This window comes from Nipponia nippon, unplaced genomic scaffold (assembly GCF_047370975.1).
Source record: "Nipponia nippon isolate SJK-2023a ecotype South Korea unplaced genomic scaffold, ASM4737097v1 scaffold_6, whole genome shotgun sequence".
NCBI classification, from domain to species: Eukaryota; Metazoa; Chordata; class Aves; order Pelecaniformes; family Threskiornithidae; genus Nipponia; species Nipponia nippon.
Genome location: NW_028262380.1, coordinates 13,110,521 through 13,128,617, shown reverse-complemented (window position 1 = coordinate 13,128,617; position 18,097 = coordinate 13,110,521). Strand labels below are relative to the sequence as shown.

The 18,097-nt window shown below is 40.8% G+C and overlaps 1 protein-coding gene across 7 annotated transcripts in view; it reads left to right on the top strand.

The window, feature by feature from the left end:
* The window catches only part of SORCS2 (sortilin related VPS10 domain containing receptor 2), a 579,951-nt gene that overhangs the window by 130,376 nt on the left and 431,478 nt on the right, over positions 1-18,097 (top strand). The window lies entirely within an intron of this gene.

Below are 18,097 nucleotides of genomic sequence, written 5' to 3'. Positions count from 1 at the left end.
TTACAGAATGATGCTATAAGAGCAGTTTAAAAAGGTCAAAGATGGAATTTATTTTCTCGGTGTTGCTGGAACTCCTGTGTTTGAGTATTCAGAAACTTGATATGCCTTTATAGCAAGTGAATGAATCAGAGAAAAGCTAGAGCCTTATATTGGCAGTTTCTGAATACCTCACTGAGTAGCTTCTCCTTGGAGGTAAATCAGTGAGAGGTAAAAGGCGTTGAATGTCTTCAGCTATTTGTGGATGTAGAACAGATTGGAGCAGGATGGAATAGAATCCATCCACGAATTAAGTCACCACAAATGGTTTTCTGTCAATGCACAGTTTCTGCACGTACTAGAATAATAAAGAATGGGGGTGGCTGTATCAGAGGTCATACGAAAAAACTGAAGTGTGTTAAATGTTCACATCTGTCAATCCTGCTCTTTTTGGAGTGGATGGAAAATAGCTGAAGAAGTCATGATGCGTGTCCCAAATGACTCTATGCACAACCTGGGAAGTCTCCAGGGATGGTATTTGATTCTGAACATGCTCTGTTTTTTCTTATCAGTCATCATATTGTCATTGCACACTGTTATTAAGCTATTACCCAGCTTTTGTGCAAAGCGCAGAATCATTGCAACAAGATAAAGCCCTAAGTGAAAATCTCAGTGGCTCCCAACAAACGCTTGTTGAACAAAGCAAAGTTCATGCTACTGTTTTCTTCTGATGATGTTCAGGGGCATGTACATTTAATACACTAACGTATCAGCAACTGTAATCAAAATGGGAGTAATAGTGTAAAGACATGAAAATATTTCGTGAAACCTGCTAGTGAAAGTTAGGATTTTGTAGATTGCTCCCTGGAACAGTAAGATCTGTTGAGCACTTACATGTGATTCCTGTAACTTGATCAGGGCGCATGGAGCTCCACTTGCAGGAGAGGGGAAAAGGCTTCCTGGTTGATACAATACAATTTGTTAAAAGGATAATTGGCGATTTTATTAATTTCTTGACAAATGCTTTCAACTGTACCAAATTACCAATTCACTTGTGGATTTAAACAAAATGCTGATGACTGATGGTAAGTATTTTTATTGTTTTGGAGACTTTAAAGGCTGTAGGTTCAGTATAATCTGACTGTGACTTCCATTGACTTTGGTGGAATAGGCCCAGAAAATGTTTCCCTATTTTAGGGGGAAAATACTTTGGCTCTTTCTCTAGTGTTTATGATGTTTAAGTTAAGGAATGCTTTTGCTTTCCACTTTTTAAACATATATTGTTTATCCTGTGCTGGTTTTTGCTCAAACTGAATGGAATATTAGTTTTATCCACTCTTCCCTTGAAGAGAAAGAGGAAGCTTATTTTAAATACGGTATTTTTCATGAAATCTTAAAAAAAAAAGTATTAGAAATACTTAATTTACACATATTTTTAGAAAACATTTGTTCTTCATTTCTTAAATGCTATGTCTGAATTTCAGATTTATGGTATCCATCCCTTTTGAAAATGGGAAATGTAGACAAAGAAGGCAGGGAAATGATTCCATGTATTCATTTAGTTTTTACACTGAAAGTCATGAAGGATTCTTTTGGTGTTCAATTTTCTACAGATGGTTTAAAGCATATACTAATCTACAGTGGGGGCATGTGTATGTAAAACCTCAACGCTTGGAAACAAAATCAACCTTCTTATAATCTGTACAGAGTTTTTAAAAAAAGACCAAATTATCTTCCTTGCTATTCAGTAGAAAGGGCTGTGTTTGCAACAGGAATTCTAGCAGAATTTTGCCGGATGTGTAGTAATGCTTTTGTTTCATTTTGGGAAGGTGACTGTTTTAAAATGGCTTTTCTAATTCAGGATATTTTGATATTCAATAGATAATTTGAGAGTCTGGATTAGGATGAATGCCTCTAATAAATACATTTTAAATTAATAGGATTGAAATATTAACTTATTTTTTCTGCCTATCTCCAAGTAGCCCATCAAGTCATATTTTTTGTTAGCTCCAAATTCTTCCCTGTGTAAAGTCACAGGGGTCAGCAGAGTTAATACATGCAAACATTTTTGCCCAGTGTCATTTTTGTTAACTTAATTTATGCTTAATTGTTCAACATAATTACAAAGAGTACTTTAGTAATAGTTTATGAGAAACAGCCTCAATGAACCATTGCTACCACCACGGGCTTCACAAATGAAACGCTGCATCACAGTCCACTAGTTCTGGCATCAGTTTTTTTGTTAAGTAAATAAAAGATTACATGAGTAGATTTGGTGCTGAGCTCAGCCTGCAAAAAAGAATAATTTCCCCTATAACACATCAAGATTTCTTGCTCCTTATATCATTTCCCTGCACTGAGTGTAATGTGATTCTGTATAAGCTTCCACAGTAGAAAGAGTAGCTTGTCAAATAGGCTGGTGTATTCCTGCTTGGTATCTGTGGGCTATGGATGGGCTATAATAATGACACAGCACTGGGTACTGTTATAATCATATTGGAGAACCCGCTGCCTAAGGGTAGCATTTTTATAGTGCGTGTATTGCAGGGGGGGCGTATGATGTAACTTGGGCACCAGCATCTATTACAGAAGACCAGGCTGGCTTAAATTGATAGTGCAACTCAGAACGCTAAGGAAAACGATACCACCAGCAGACATGGAGCTTCATAAAAACTGACCTTCATGCTCTTGTTAAAAATAACAAAACAAAAGCTCAACACTGAATCCTAATGAATGAGATTTTTGCGTTAATTCAGAGGATGTAATACGATTCTGTAGACCTTTTCAGGTGGCTAGAGTAACTTTCCACTACAGCTGTGGAAGGATGGGTCCAATTACTTGTGTAATACTTCTTTTCTGAAATGCCTAATAGCTATTCAGTTCCTTGGTCAAGGCCATTGTTGGCCCTTTGCTGTCCAGTGAAAACGATATGAAAAAATATTTAAAATATTTATATGTAAATGGTAGTATCTATTAATATAAAAATAACAGTAATAAGTCATACCTGCTCCATAGGTTATCTGGAAATATACCTGTCTATTAGGATGTAAATTTGCAGTAGATTTGTGTTCTCTTGTCAGCTGGTCACAATGTTTTCCTTTACTTCTCTGTATTGCACACAGATTTCTGAGGCTCCTTTCAAGCCATTTCATTGAATGCTTAATCTAGTTAGTCTTCTGGAAATACTAGCAATTGAGGGCAAGATTCTCATCTATTTTCATTTGCCAAAGTCTGGAGTAACTGTGCTCAGCTGAGTTATTCTAGACTTGTGTGGTAAAGGAGATGATGGTCTGGTTGCTACCAGAAAACGTGAACTGCAGTCTCCCATTTGATTCATGTGCGTTGTTCTCATTATCCTTAATGGATGTTGCACACATATATTAGGAGAATAGACCCTATTAGGAACTGCCTAAGAAGTGAAATGAAAATGATAATCACTTTGTCTTGGATGAGGTATTGTATTTATTCTATGGGATTTTAAAGGGTATTTTAGTGTTTAAATTATCTGGTGCATTAGAGAATGGTTTAGATAGGCTTTGGTTGATTGACAGCAGTGGGTATATTTTAGAAAATTATTATACGCATTGGGACTTTAATTTTGCTGTGAATTATATTATTTTTGGAGATGTAAATTGCTGTCTCTCCCAGGAGACAGAAATAGTGTGCTGCTTATTTGATTTTTAGCAATAATTAAAATGATGTGTTAAATTAGGCTCAGGTAGCGTCATGAAACAGGACCTACCTACTTGTGTGGGGGAGTTCAGAGTCCTTTACAAAGCCATGATTTTTTTGTAGTAAAATAAACTGGGACCTTGTGGTTCGTATCCTAGAAATCACTTTTCTCCACGTGTATCATCACGTAAAAAGGCCAAGTGGTCTGGCAGAGAGGCAAGGCAGCAGAGCCATTCACTGAGGGTGAGGGTGGGTGCTCTCCAAATGAGAATTAAACTAACTGAAGAACAGATGAGTGGACTTGGCTATTGCCTTGCCTTACACTTAGCTGACACAGGAGACTGTAATTTTGAATGCTGTTGATCCTTTAATTTTCATCCCTTGCCGTTCAGATCAGAGAAGGTTGTCACTGAAGCAGTTAAGTACCTACCTAAGGTCTTCGAGGGAGAATTCACTGCCAGCTGAATAGTGCAGAGATCTGCAGGTGACATCTCACTTTGCAGATCACCAGGCTTTGTGTTAGAGCTGTAGGAGGGAATAAGGTTAAAAGAAAGATCATTGGGTCTCCTTGTTGTTTGGACTTCATGGCTTCCCACCAGCAGCCCCAATTTAGTTAAGGTTGTTATTTTCTCCCCCAGAGAAGAGAAATCACGAGAAAAGTAAAGTGACGTTTGTTACAGCTGATGGGAAGCAAATTGAGTGCAGTGGAGTGGGTGATCTTTATTGAGGACTAGGTGGCAATGTCACATATCACCCTCTGCGCAGAACCTGGCAAGTGTGAAGATCCTCTTTCCTTCCTAACCGGAGCAGGGGACGGTTGTCACGTTAGATGGATGGAGCGAATGTGAGAGGACCTGGGGAGTTCTTTATGCCTGTAATTGAGGAGAATCTGAGATAACCTGTTAATTTCCAAGGAAGCAAAGAAAGTTTTATCAGTCAATCAGTCTAGAGCTTTGTTCAGAGGAAGAAAAAGACTTAAGCGTGGGTACTATCAGAGCAGAGTACGTTGTTTCTAAATAGGCGTGGGTGTGTTTGTGTGTGTGCAACCTTAAATGCTTTAAGCACAAGATGTTTGTGTGAAGCACAGGGCTGGGATTTGAAATAGTGTTCAAATAATTTCTTAAATTCCAGCAAAGGCAAATATAAATCTACCATATCAGGGAACTACAGAATTAGACTCAAATTAGTTTCTGTTATACTACATTGTCTGCAGATACTCTATGTATAATGTAAAAATGGAAATGCTATGCAATTTAACCATGCCACTTCTCACTGAGGTCATCCAGTGCTTTGAGATCACTTATTATCCAAACGCTGGAAGGAGCATCGGGAATGGGTTCCTAGCATTGATTTTGAATTTCTTTCTGGTTTTGTCATGGGCCTTACAGGCATGATCTTATCTCAAAAGGCTTGTATTTAATTACAAATCGCTTACGTGTTCTTTAATCCTATAGGTGACAATGTGTAGTCATAACTTAGGATGCTACAATTCAACTATGGTAGGAAACTACAATCTCTGGGGCCTCGGATTATAATTCTCATTGTTCTGGGAGTGTAAGCAAAAGTTGGCAATGTGATACTCAAATTCTGTGGGATTAGGGACCTGGATGACATCTTTCTAGGCAAAACTCTGACCATGACTGTAAGCCAAACACAGACAGGAAGAATGCAAAACTTGCAATGCTGCATCAAAACAACTGTGTGATTCCTGTAGTCTCTACTGCCAGATAGTACTTGATTTTTCCAAAGGCAGGGATAGAAAATGGCCAGTAACGGGTAATTGCCAAATAAACATAAATTCCAACGTTACTGAGGCTTATCATACGCAAACCAAAAAAAGTAGAGTAGTCTCTCTAAAACATTATTTATAACATTAGCTGGTGTATTGATTGGATATTCTCTCAACCAGTGTTTTTATTGACTTTATGTTCTTAACTGTTCATCATAGTACTATTCCTTTCTGCGTTACTTTTTCATACTTTGAGGCAAAAATGTCACTTCATCTCGATAACAATAGGACTCAATGATTTTAACATTCATAAAAAAAAATAAAAAAGCCTGACAGGTTCCCCAAATCCTCCACATTTGCTATTCACATTTTTCTGTATTGCTTTCCCCAGCCTCCTGTGCCTGCATCTTGATGACCACTTCCTTGTCAAATCAGAAAGTCTTCTTGCTGTCAGAGAAACTCCTTAGGTCTGGCTTCTATTATTTGGAACAATTTCTTCATGTCTCTCCACCTCATCAGCTCACCTTATTGACTGTCCCTTGTGCTTCACATTTCATCTAAGAATGTGTTTTTCTCCCTTGTCCTTGTCTGTATCTTAATTTCTTTTTCTGCTCTGTCTTGGTATTACAGTCATTAACTGTATAATTTCAAGGTAAAAAACAGTAAGGGCACAGTTTGACAAAGTCAATGTAAGATGAAGCTGTATAATATTTGCTTTATTCTGTTAATTGCCCAGGCTGCTTCTCTCCCTGCAAAAATGAGGCTCAGTTTCTGGAAGTGTTCCCTATCGTCTCCCAGCTCTGTCGTGCAAAACTGCATCTTGAGGTTGGCTTATCTATGTTGATTATGGTTATGTAGAAAGGGAGGGTGAGCAGCGTACTATTTCTACTAGTCTACTATTTCTGTTAGACTAAATTCGAATCATTCCTTCTGAAAACCATAAGCAAGTATTATGCAGCCATTTGCTGTGTAGCATATGCAAGGAAAAAACATCACAGGAGAAGATCTTGATCAGGAAATACTGATAATATTTTTCTAGAGCTGAAAGTTTAATACAGCACATTACTGATATCTATCACACCAAAACAGTGCTGTTGAATCCTGTTTCACGAAGTCTTTGGAAATACTTTCAGAATTGAACGTGAGCAGAATGAATTTAAGTGTTTCTTGTGGTTATTCCCTGTTTCCGCAGTACAAAACAATGATGTGTATGGGCTGTGAGTGTCATCAGGTGCATGGTAGGTTTACAGCCCCTTTGGACAGCTGTCTGTGGCTATGGACAGTGTGTCCGCAGGCAAGGTCTCTGTGACAAAGTACTGCCGGACAGAGGTAAGGTTGGCAGCTAAGGCAGCTGTGCCAGTAACAACCTGGGTAAAGAGCAAAAAGTGGTTTTGCCAAAAGAGCCAATATACAGCTGAAGGGAAATTTCAGCTGGAATAACCCCTGTTGACAAAAACTCAGGTTTGTCCCGTTGAACCACATCTTCGCTGTGAGCTATTTTTTGCTGTAATACAGCAGTATAGCTGTAGTGGCAAAACTTTCCCTATACAGATATGGCCAAAGAAGCCAAGCTCTGCCCGAGCCCCGCCTGAGCTTGCTGTGTCTGTTAGCACCCCCACCTGTCCTAGCTGCTCTGTAAACAAGAGCATTACTTTTCTGTCATGTGAAATGGCTTCGTGTTAAGGAATAGTGCTGTCCTGCAGGCAAGCTGCATTTCAGACAGCGTCTTGGCACAGAGAGGCTGTCTGGTCTCGGGGAGTGATGTTTTCCTCTGCTTTTGAGTGTATCATATGTTTTTCACAAACGAATTTCTTAGCCTGAATGTGATGCCATGGTGTGTGGATCAATACTGTTCCTCTGTGGCAAGGTGTACAGAATGCCAAATGTGTTCAGCAGTCTGTTATTATAAGGCAACTTAGCAGAGCCAAGAAGCCTGCAACCACCACTTTCATTAAGGGTAATTATCCTTGAGCAGCTGGGATAGGAGCAGGAGCCTGAATGGTAATTAGCTGCAATTGTTAGGAGATGCATTTTCAGGTTCCTATACCATTTTTCTCTCTGTTTAAAGAACAGACAGAGGGAATTGTGATAAATCCTGAATCTTTGCTGTTGGAGAGGAGCTAGCTGCCTACTGATCAGCTCAAATTAGGATGTTCTTTGCATGTCCATGTGGTCTTGCTGCAGTGAGAAATCATCCTGCATTGGATGGTTTGGGTCTTTGCAGCAATGTTAACGTTTTCCTATCTGTTTCTCAACAGATGTATTGCTTTATTGTTGAGTTTTATGTTGTAATAAATTAAAGTGACAACTACTGCAGATCTGTTACAATTCAGTTTTGTTATACAGGTAGAGATACGTACCCATGTCACCAGTGAACAGAATTAGCAGATTGGTAGAACCGGACAGATACAATCTCAGTCACAGATAAGGTTGATGTGTTTCTATCCATCAACATTTTCAAAATGTACATTTTCAGTAGAAGTTTGGTGCTAGATTTAAAGGGAAGAATAGCTTTTTATTTTAAAAACATTTTTCCCCCCACAACCTTCTTTGGTGTTATGTTTTGGTGTCAGCAAATAGCATTGGAAGAGCTTGACAAGTAGTATGTCCTTGCTGCAATGTCTTTTCATGAAATAAGAGAATTTGTAAAGAGAGGAACAAGAATTAGTAAAGCTCTTATCATGCAGCACAAATCTGTTAGACATTTGATCACCCCTGCTCTCTCCTTGGATAATAACAGCTGTCCTTATCTAGTAATGTTCATCTTCAAAACTTTTTACAAGCATTAGTTAATGAACTCTTGGAGCACTATTTAACCATTAAAAAGAGATGCCTGATGGAAAACTGCAGCAAACATGTTAGGTTGTACATACTTTTTCTGTATTGTATTTCTGTGTAGGAAATACTACTTCTTGTTAGTCTGGAAGAAAAAATAAAGATCGAAAACTTGCTTCTGTGCTTTGCAAAGGACCCCTGAGGAGTTGTGTCAGTGAGAATCAAGGGCATTCAGGCCGTCTGTGCTAGGTGCTGGGCCCTGGTAGGGTTTGACTTGGATGTACAGTTGTCTTTTCTGGTTGCCCAGTTATATCTCCCATGACTGGCATTTATAGTGTACTATGTAGAATAATTATTGACTTCTTTTCAAACTGTGTGTGAGAATAAATGATAACAATCTCTGTCTGTAAAGCAGGCATAAGTTTAATAATATTACAGCTTTGACTGTATATCCTTAGAAATGCCTTTTTTCCTGCTGCTTCAGACTTTTTTCTCCGAGTTAAGGTTTTTCTGCTTTCTGTTGGATACCTAAAACAATGGTTTCATCCCCTCCTCCAGTTCTAGCAGAATTTCAACACATGCTAGTTATGACAGTATTGAGAATCACTGATGCATTGCATGGGTGGGAGTGGAGAGGACTCCAGCAGAGACTGAAGTGTTTGAGGAGCCAGGCACAGGCCTGATTTTTGCTGTATGCCTTGAGGTAAGTTTTTCAACTTTCTGAAAGCCTTTTTGGAAGTCTCCACCGATCTCTGGAGGGGAGGCCATGCTGATCTATCCACTAATCAGCAGCAGGTGATTTTTATCACCAGGTACATTTATTTGACACTTTTCCTCTGCAAACCACAAAGTCCAGCCGTTCATGTTCTGTTGTAAGTGTGCTTTGTTGGTACTGTTTTGGCTGCTGCTTCTTTGTATAGAAAAGAACGTAGTACGAAGCCTAACAGAGAAGAGCTCAGACGATGGAGCAGAGATGTCCTGAGATTAAAATAATGATCCATTTATAAATAACAGAATCTATGCAAATATGTTCCTTTGCAGCAACTCTTCTCCCTGCCCTCTTCTTTTTTTTTGGGCTACTCTTCCTGTCCAGCAGCTATTTGCTTGTAGGCTGCGTGAAGTTACCACTTATTATGAATTGAAATTCCCCCATTTGTTGGCTACATATAGGCCCCCTGGTGCCTTGTTAAGTGCTCCATTACCAGTGGATGTTCTTAATTATGTTCTGGAAGACATTGTTCAAGTCACAAGTCATTTACTCAAGGTTTGGGCCCAGCAGGTAAACATTTTCAAATTAATTTAGGTTGCTAAACAGAAACCACTTAGATCTCTTGAATGCTGATAACTTGCACTTCCTACTGAATTCAGTGGGAGAAGAGATTATTTACCGCATTTTGAAATCAGGCTGATTGGTGGTTAAGTGACAGGACAGGCTTTTACTAGTCTCCCAGTTTGGAATATGTTGAATATGATTTGGATAGAGAGAGAGGTGTCTATAAAGTGTCTGACTTGTGTATTTAGAAGGGACATTGGGCATGTGCTAATGAAAACAGTCGCCTATAAATTACTAGGAACAACATCTGATCATAAATGACTAAACATGAAGATTTGTTGTTCTCTATCTTACCAGTTTTACATAAAGTAAAACAATAAAGCTGTCTTGAGAATCTCTATTATTCCTCTGCATGCAGATATGTACTATAGCAAATGCTCTAAATATTGTAGATACCAAAGGTATTTATAGGTGAATGATTTTTCTTTTATCCTTTTATATAAGGACATAACTTTTGTTTGTATGGACCTTCACTTAATGTAATTTTTTTTTCCTTTCATTGAAAGCCATAGAATCTTTCTATTTTCTTTGCTGTCATTATCATCACCAGCTTTGTCCTTGTGCCCTTACTAATGAATGACAGCCATTAGAAACCCAGAGTCAGCAAAATTTATACAGGACTATATGCAGCACAAAGGGCAGGGCTCCTGGGGCTGCACTGCTGATGGACCTGGAGCTTTACAACAGCAGACTTATATCTTGACCAAAACCAGACGCTGACAAATAATAGGGGAAAGTGTTCCCCTGCCCCCCATATCCAGTTGTAAATCAATCAATAAATAAAGCTAGCAAACAAGCAAACTAAAAAAAAAAACCTCTGGACAGACATAAATCTCCTTTAGCCTAGCTTAAATAATCCCATGAATTTTTAGTGAGAAGAGCATGCCCATGTCGTGCTGACCAATAAAGAAGTGGAAGGTTGGGAGTTTGACATGAGCATGGCCTCAAGTTCTGATGCAAACACGCATCAATTGTGATGATACCTGAATTTCCAGGATCTTAATTTCAACAGGGTCTGTTGGCAGAAGCATAGCTTGTATTAAAAGTGGTCATGGTGGTTTATGTAGCAAACTTTAACCTGGGTGTATATTTTTTTGTAGCTGGAATTGGGGACTCATGTTGTTATATCTTGAAGTACATGCAGTTTTGTTTTTTATTCACTCCCACTGTTGATAACCTGTCCACCTTTGGGAAAACATGTTAGCTGTTTTAATCTGAGCTAATAGTGGTGAATATCAATACTTTTTAGTGCTATACTTTGGTTTCCATCTGTAACTTTGTTAGTATAGAACTTCTGACTTCAGCATAGCGATCTTAATCATAGGAAACATCGAGCTTGCAGAAAAACTGTCAACAACAGAATTTAATTTTATAAATAGCTGTAATGCTATACTTGTTAAGATTTCTTTGGGAAAATATCACTTCAACACACATCCGCATACACCCACAGTAAAAAAAGATGACTTTTTTTTTTTCAGCTAGGTAAAGCCAAAGAATTACTGTTGAATGTCATGCCGGTTGTTCTGTCAGGTTTTATGAAGTAAAGTCTATTTATTTGTAAGTGAATTTACAATAAAAGTCCAGATTTTCATCAGTGAGTCTTGCTCAAAATATTGTACATGTGGGGGAGGGACTGGAGACATCAGACCCTGTGGAAGTGTACAAGAAACACAAGCCCTGACTGACATCTCCTGCAAGCAAGGGTGGTGCCTGAGCCATCTGACAGGAAAGCTGTATGTGGATGGACTACTTAGTCACCAGGAGGTGGGTGGCACTGAAAATGGGTTTGCGAGACTGGTTGTGTGTATTGAGATCGTACAGGTTGTGTGGGTATTTGACAACGGGGTGTTCATGGAAACTGAGGAGCTCCTATTGGAAGAACACATAAATAATGGGGATTTGGGGTACTTTGGATAGAAAAGCAAGTAAGTGCTTAGAAAAAAGGGTACCGAGTGCTTAAGGGGTGTGTGATACAGCTGGATTTGGAAGAACATGAGACTGCTAAGTCAGCACAGTAGATCCTCAACCTGATGGTGGTGCTTTGACGTCCCTGTGGCCTTTGCAAATAGGCATTAGGCAGCTGGAGGGGAGGTCCCTGACTGCCCTTTCTGCAGTGGTGACTGTGGCTTGAAGTTCTTGCCGTGCACTTGCTGTGCTCAGTGAGACTTGAGCTATGGGTCAGAACTGGTCTGGGGTGAGGAGTGGTGGAGGACCTGTCATCTGACAAGTGAGCAGCCCACTAGGTTTCTCCAGGTAAGTGGGCCACAAAGACAGGGCTCCTGCTTAAGTATCAGTAAGCACTTGGATATGTGGTTAAAATGAAAAAATAGCTTTGTAGAGTGGCAAGAAAGACAAAAGCTGCAGATGCTGTGGATGTAGTGGTTGAAACAGTTATCAAAGTGGAAACTGATTGCTCTATCTTTGTAATAGAGAATTCGGCCTCTTCATTTTTAACATCTGGGATGCTCTCTTTAGTTTCCTTTCTACTGAGAATAAAGAGACTACGTGCCTCAGTCAGGTTCTTCTGCCCTGCCATCCTCCCAGGTCAATACAAATTTATTTCTGCTTTCCCAGCCACTGCTGAAATCTGTTTTATAAATAGTTCCCAAATTTTTCCCCTGCATCTGAAGTCCCATTTGCTTCTGAACAGCCAGCCATCATGTAGCTACCTCCCTGTGTGCCAGATGACTTCCTCAGTTGTTCTTCCCTCACAGAATTCCCACTCTTTCCCCCCACTTGCTGGGGATGTGAGGATGTGCCTCCACATTTCCGAAGCGACCTAGATCAAAAGGGACAGAGTTGACAAGAGTTGTGGTAGCTTCCTCTTCAGCCTGTTCATCCTACTTGCTTGCTGATCTCCACATGCTTTCCTCTTTTGCCAGTCTTTTTAGTCATTTCAATGGGACAATGTTTCCTATAATAATAATACGTTGATATCAAAAAGCTTATTGGAATTCAAGAAGCAGCAATTGCTGCTATGTATCAGCAGTAATTAACATTCTTTAAATCCTTGATCCTCATCCATAACAATATAGCATCAAAGACCATGAAGATAAAGGAGCAGTACCATCTAATGGTGCAGAGACTGCTTTCACCAGGTCATATATCTACATTTGTTTTGTAAGAGTTTAAAAGCAAAACTAGAAGTTCTGTTATTTTTTTTACTTGCAGGAATCCAACTACTTTAGTCTGTCATGTATGCAGAAGGTGTGTATACTTGCCCACTAGTTATGAGGAAGAGAAAAGAGATCATGGTTAGGCAGCAAAAAGGCTTTTTGAAGATTTCTGTGAGTTGAGGCTCTGGGTTTATTCTGCCAGTTCTTCAGAACTGATAGCCCAGTGCTGTGTAGTGAAGCGTGCCGGGGTGTTACCTTGCATTCTTCCTGGTGTCCCTGTGGGATGCTTCATCTTCCTCTTCCTTTCAGAGAATCCAGAGATGGTTTTTGATGTATTAACTCTCCATGGTTTTAATCACCAAGAATAACTTAACTAGCTTCTTAATGACTATGTGAAAGCTTTCTTCCAACAAAAGAAAAAAAAGGAAAGTATATTCCATATTTTCCCCCGAGTTACTCTTTCAGTTGCAGAGCCACCTCTTCTCCCTGGTATGTCACGCATTTCTTTCTTTTCTCTAACACTTCTGTGTTTTCTTATTCAGGAGTGCTGTCCTTAAGCCACAAGGCACTGTTACGTTATTTGCCTGTGAACAAGAAAGACCTTTCCCAGCCTTGTTGCCTGAATAGTTAAATCGCAGTGGAACATATATTTAGAGAGGCCAAAAATAATCTATGAGGTAGGGGAGCAGCCTGTCCTGTGTTGGCTGGTGTCTGGAAGAGATGGCAAAAGTCTCTGTTAACATCTTGTTGGTGTCATTCAGACTCAAAGCCTGGAATAAACGGTTTATCATCTCCCATCCCAAGCTACTTGCACTGAGGGCAGTTCTAGTACTGACTCTGGTTATTGGACAGGCACACTTTATATAGTAGTTCAAATTCCTCTTCGTTTATTGTATGACGTTTAGTGGACCAGTCTGAAGTATTACATGTTTCACTGCTGTATCTGTAATTGTTGTAGCCCATTCATCCTTCTGCAGCTGTTCCATTGCATACTTGGAGAAGATAGCAGGCCTTTCAAACCAGCTTATATGAAATGATAGGAACTCAGAAAACGTGTTTTTTCTTGAAAAAACAAAACAAACACCCCCCAAAAGCCCCAAACAACAACAAAAACAAAATAACCCACCTGGTAGCCATATCTGAATAGCTGCAGATACTGAGATCGGCACTGAATATCTGCATGGTACTTTCCTCAACAAAAAAACCCTCTGCTTTATTATGGAAACTTCCCTGTACTGTTTTGGGTGACCTTACTAAGAACATCGTCCTGTAAAACCTGTGAACAGAAGCAAACTGTTAACTAGATCAGTAGGCTGAACTGCTGTTGAACTACTCCAGGCTCAGCAGCCTTAGTTTTCTTTGGTAGATATATTGATGAGCCAACACTAATTCCTCAAGCTGTTTATGCTTCATGTTGTCAGAAGACCAATCTAATGCTTTTTCACTCCCTTCAGATGGCTGAGAGAATACTAAACTGCATTTTTCTTTCCAAGTTGGTATTGTACTGAAAAACATGTATTCAGCTAGTTTCAGCTGCTGTCCTAGTGTTTGAGTCCCCCCCAGCTGCACCTGCTGATCACATGCTTACATGCTAAAAAGTCTGAAAATGAAAGAGGACTGCTTGGGAGGGGCAGCTGGTGGGACCACCTTAAACACCACCTAAAAGTAAGTTTGTTCTGTTAACGTGCTAGGAATTCTTATCATGCTGTTATCAAGGGGTGAACTTTCTTTTTAGTACAGCAGTATTAGAAACATTGGTTTTTAAATGTGTATATGTGTATATACAGTGAGTAGAGACTTCTCATTCCACTGAAAGTAAATTTTTCTTCTTTATTGCTGAGGCTGGTGATGAGCTATGCCTAATTTTTAACTTTTGGAAAAGTAAAGAAAGAAATCTCAATTAATTTCCAGTTCAGGAATTTTACCCCATGCATAGACTTGCTTCAGGGCCTCATATCAGACCACACTGTGGTTTTGCAGCCGTCAGTGTCTCCCTGTGTCTAGCAACAGGTATCTGGGCAACTCCTCATGTAGATGGCTCTAATAATTGTCACTGGTTACCCTTCTGCATCAGCCACTTCTCGGTTCCCTGGCATGACTTGACTCTGCAGTTCAATCTCCGGTGTTCTTTGACTTCACGTTATCTCTAAATGTCAGCTGGTTGGGGACTTGCCTCGTAAATCATAGAATCATTTAGGTTGGAAAAGACCTCCAAGATCATCGAGTCCAACCATTAACGTAGCACTGCCAAATCCACCATTAAACCATGTCCCTAAGCACCACATCTACCCGTCTTTTAAATACCTCCAGGGATGGAGACTCAACCACTTCCCTGGGCAGCCTGTGCCAGTGCCTGATCACCCTTTCAGTGAAGAAATTTTTCCTAATATCCAACCTAAACCTCCCCTGGCACAACTTGAGGCCGTTTCCTCTCGTCCTATCGCTTGTTACTTGGGAGAAGAGACCGACCCCCACCTCGCTACAGCCTCCTTTCAGGTAGTTGTAGAGAGCAATAAGGTCTCCCCTCAGCCTCCTTTTCTCCAGGCTAAACAACCCCAGCTCCCTCAGCCGCTCCTCACAAGACTTGTGCTCCAGACCCTTCACCAGCTTTGTTGCCCCTCTCTGGCCACATGCCAGCACCTCGATGTTCTTCTTGTAGTGAGGGGCCCAAAACCGAACACAGCACTCGAGGTGGGGCCTCACCAGTGCCGAGTACAGGGGCACTGTCAGCTCCCTGGTCCTGCTGGCCACACTATTCCTGATACAGGCCAGGATGCCATTGGCCTTCTCAGCCACCTGGGCACACTGCTGGCTCATGTTCAGCTGGCTGTTGATCAACACTCCCAGGTCCTTTTCTGCCAGGCAGCTCTCCAGCCACTTCCCCAAGCCTGGATACCAGTGACTAGTTTGCATGTGGACCTTTTCCAATTTTTTTATTCACTTCCCTAGCAATCATTTCTTGAATTGTTACATCTGGTGTGAAGTAGTTGCCCTGAGGCTGAGAATTAGAGCTGATATCTTTAAGAAAACCCCAGCTTCAATGTTTACTTTATAAGTCTGCAGACAACTTGGTCCGTAGGTTTGTGCAGCATGTTTGCATTGCTCACCAGTGCATTAGGAAGCTCCCTTGCTAATTGTTTGAAAACTGACTTTTCACAGACGATCTCTTATGTCTTACATCTGGGCACAGAACTCTGGCTGGGATGCCCTTGCCAGGTCTGGCACAGCTGGCTTCACTTCACTTGAGATGTCTCTTAAGACAACTGGCACAAGGAAAACTGCATGAAGGTATTTGCAGTGCATACAGATAGGCATACAGAATTACTCCTCCTGTCTGCCTGCTGGCTTGCCACCTCTTTCGATGTTTCAGAAAGCTGGTCTTTCTTGCTTCCTCCCCTGCTTGGAAGTGCTGTAAGCTTGCATAGCGATCTCTAAGACCCACTGAGAAACTGCAAGCAAGAGGTTTTGGTATCACTGTTGAAAATTCTAATAGATATAATGCAGCTTTTTCTTTAGCATTTTCATACGTGGAAAGTGATAACTCCAGCATTCAAGTACAGAGATGCTTGGTTTGATCAACATGATCAGTGAATTTAATCTCATATGGAAATGCTTTTGCCATCTGAATCTGCTGGCAGCACTTGTCATTATTATTTTAAAAGATCACAGTTTTTGAACACAAATTTACAATTTCAGCAGACATAGGTAGGACGCAACTATTTGTTACCTACTGTAATAGATAACTACTGTCTTGTTATCCAGCTTTAACACTAAGATGCAGGTCCACTGAGTTTTTTTGGCTGGGTAGGTATGGTTTTACTTGGCAAATGCAGCTGGCTTGTTGTTTTAGTTTACCCAGAAGTGATACAGCAGATTATACTGGTAATCATAGCCAATATGATATGGAAAAAGTGAAGAATTTCAAAATGTAAGAGGGGGAAAAAGAGTAATTTTTATAAAAAGTTGCTGTTTTCTCAAAAATGTGACCTCTCTGTGCTTTGTATTGCAAAGGTGAAAAGGCAAAGGGCCAGGTCAGCCTGGGGCTCATGTTAGTATAATTCTGTGACAGAATAACAATATTTTCCCATTATATGAAGAGACCACAACCAAGTTGCATCCTTATTATACAAGACACGTATAACCATATAGTGTTGGAAAACCTGCACTAGATTTAGCAGATGAGTGAAATAAATAAGCCAGGAAAGGAGAGGACAGAAATCTGGGTATTGGTGGTAATTGCATCATTAGCAATAATCCCAATTGCCTGGCCATTAGGACAGAGTTCTTGTGTCAGGCAGATGAGAAGCATAAAGCAGTTTTGTAACAAGAGAGACACCACCTTTTTGCTCCTGAAAACAAAGTAGCCAAGGATGGAGCCTGGTCTGGGAAAACTGCACCATATGCTTGTGGGTTGTACTGAACCTCACTGCAGAAAACCTGAAAGCTGGCTGGGTGTCTGTCTCAGCAAAGGCAGAGTAGGTGTTCGGAGAGCAGACTGATGGAGGTAACACAATCACTAAGATATTCTGCCAGGTGCCATCCTAACGTGGCTCAGGGCCAAGCCTGAACAAGCTTCCTGGCCCCATATTCCCACACATAACTGTGGCTCCTGCTGCTTAAGGACCCAGCTGGTCTGCGCAGCCTGCCAGCATCTCCTCGCTGCTGCAGTGGGCAGAGGCTGGTGGATGGAGGCTTCCTGCCACGCTGGAAAGGAGTACGGTGCTGGAGCCAGCCCTGTCTGCTGTCACCTTGGTGAGTGGTGTACCCTGGGCTGGGAAGGCAGGGTGGGCACATGCTCCCAGTGCTGGTGGAGACTGGGGGTGGAGGCAAGCACTGACTACGAGGGTGGGGGTTCCTCTGCTGGCATGGCCAAATGCAGTTTAGCCTACGCCTCCCAGAAGCTGAAATATGACCCAGCTCCTCTGAAACAGAGCTTTGAACGGAGCTTTGAAAAGCTGCGCATCCTGCCCACAGTCCTTCAGCTTCAGAGAGCAGAAGGTCTTGTTGGTTCAGGGTGCCTTGGTAGCACGTATGGCCTTGGACTTACCTTAGTTTTCCTATTTGCAACAGAGATGCTGTCTGCGGCTCATAATATACAGAGAAAAATACCCAAATGTGAGCATGGTTTCAACGCTGCGCATCTCGGTGAAATTCCTCTTCTCCTAAGCTCAGAAGCAAATTCCCGTGACTTAGATGTAAGAAGCTCTCTCTTTGACATAGTTTGCCAACATCTTCACGAGGGGATTTGATTCATATGTTAAAAAAACACCCTTGTTATCCATACCCACTTACATACCATTCATTTGAAGTGTCCTCTTTAGGCTGGTAGGTGCATGCAGAGGCCGGTGAGTTGAATCTGTCACACAGTACGGGAGCACAGGACGGTGGTCCGAAGAGCCTGCTTGCTTACAGACCTGAAGGAGCTGTTCGGGTTTTTTTTACTCATCGCATGCTATAAGTCCTAATTATATTTTTAATCATTAAAACAACACACTT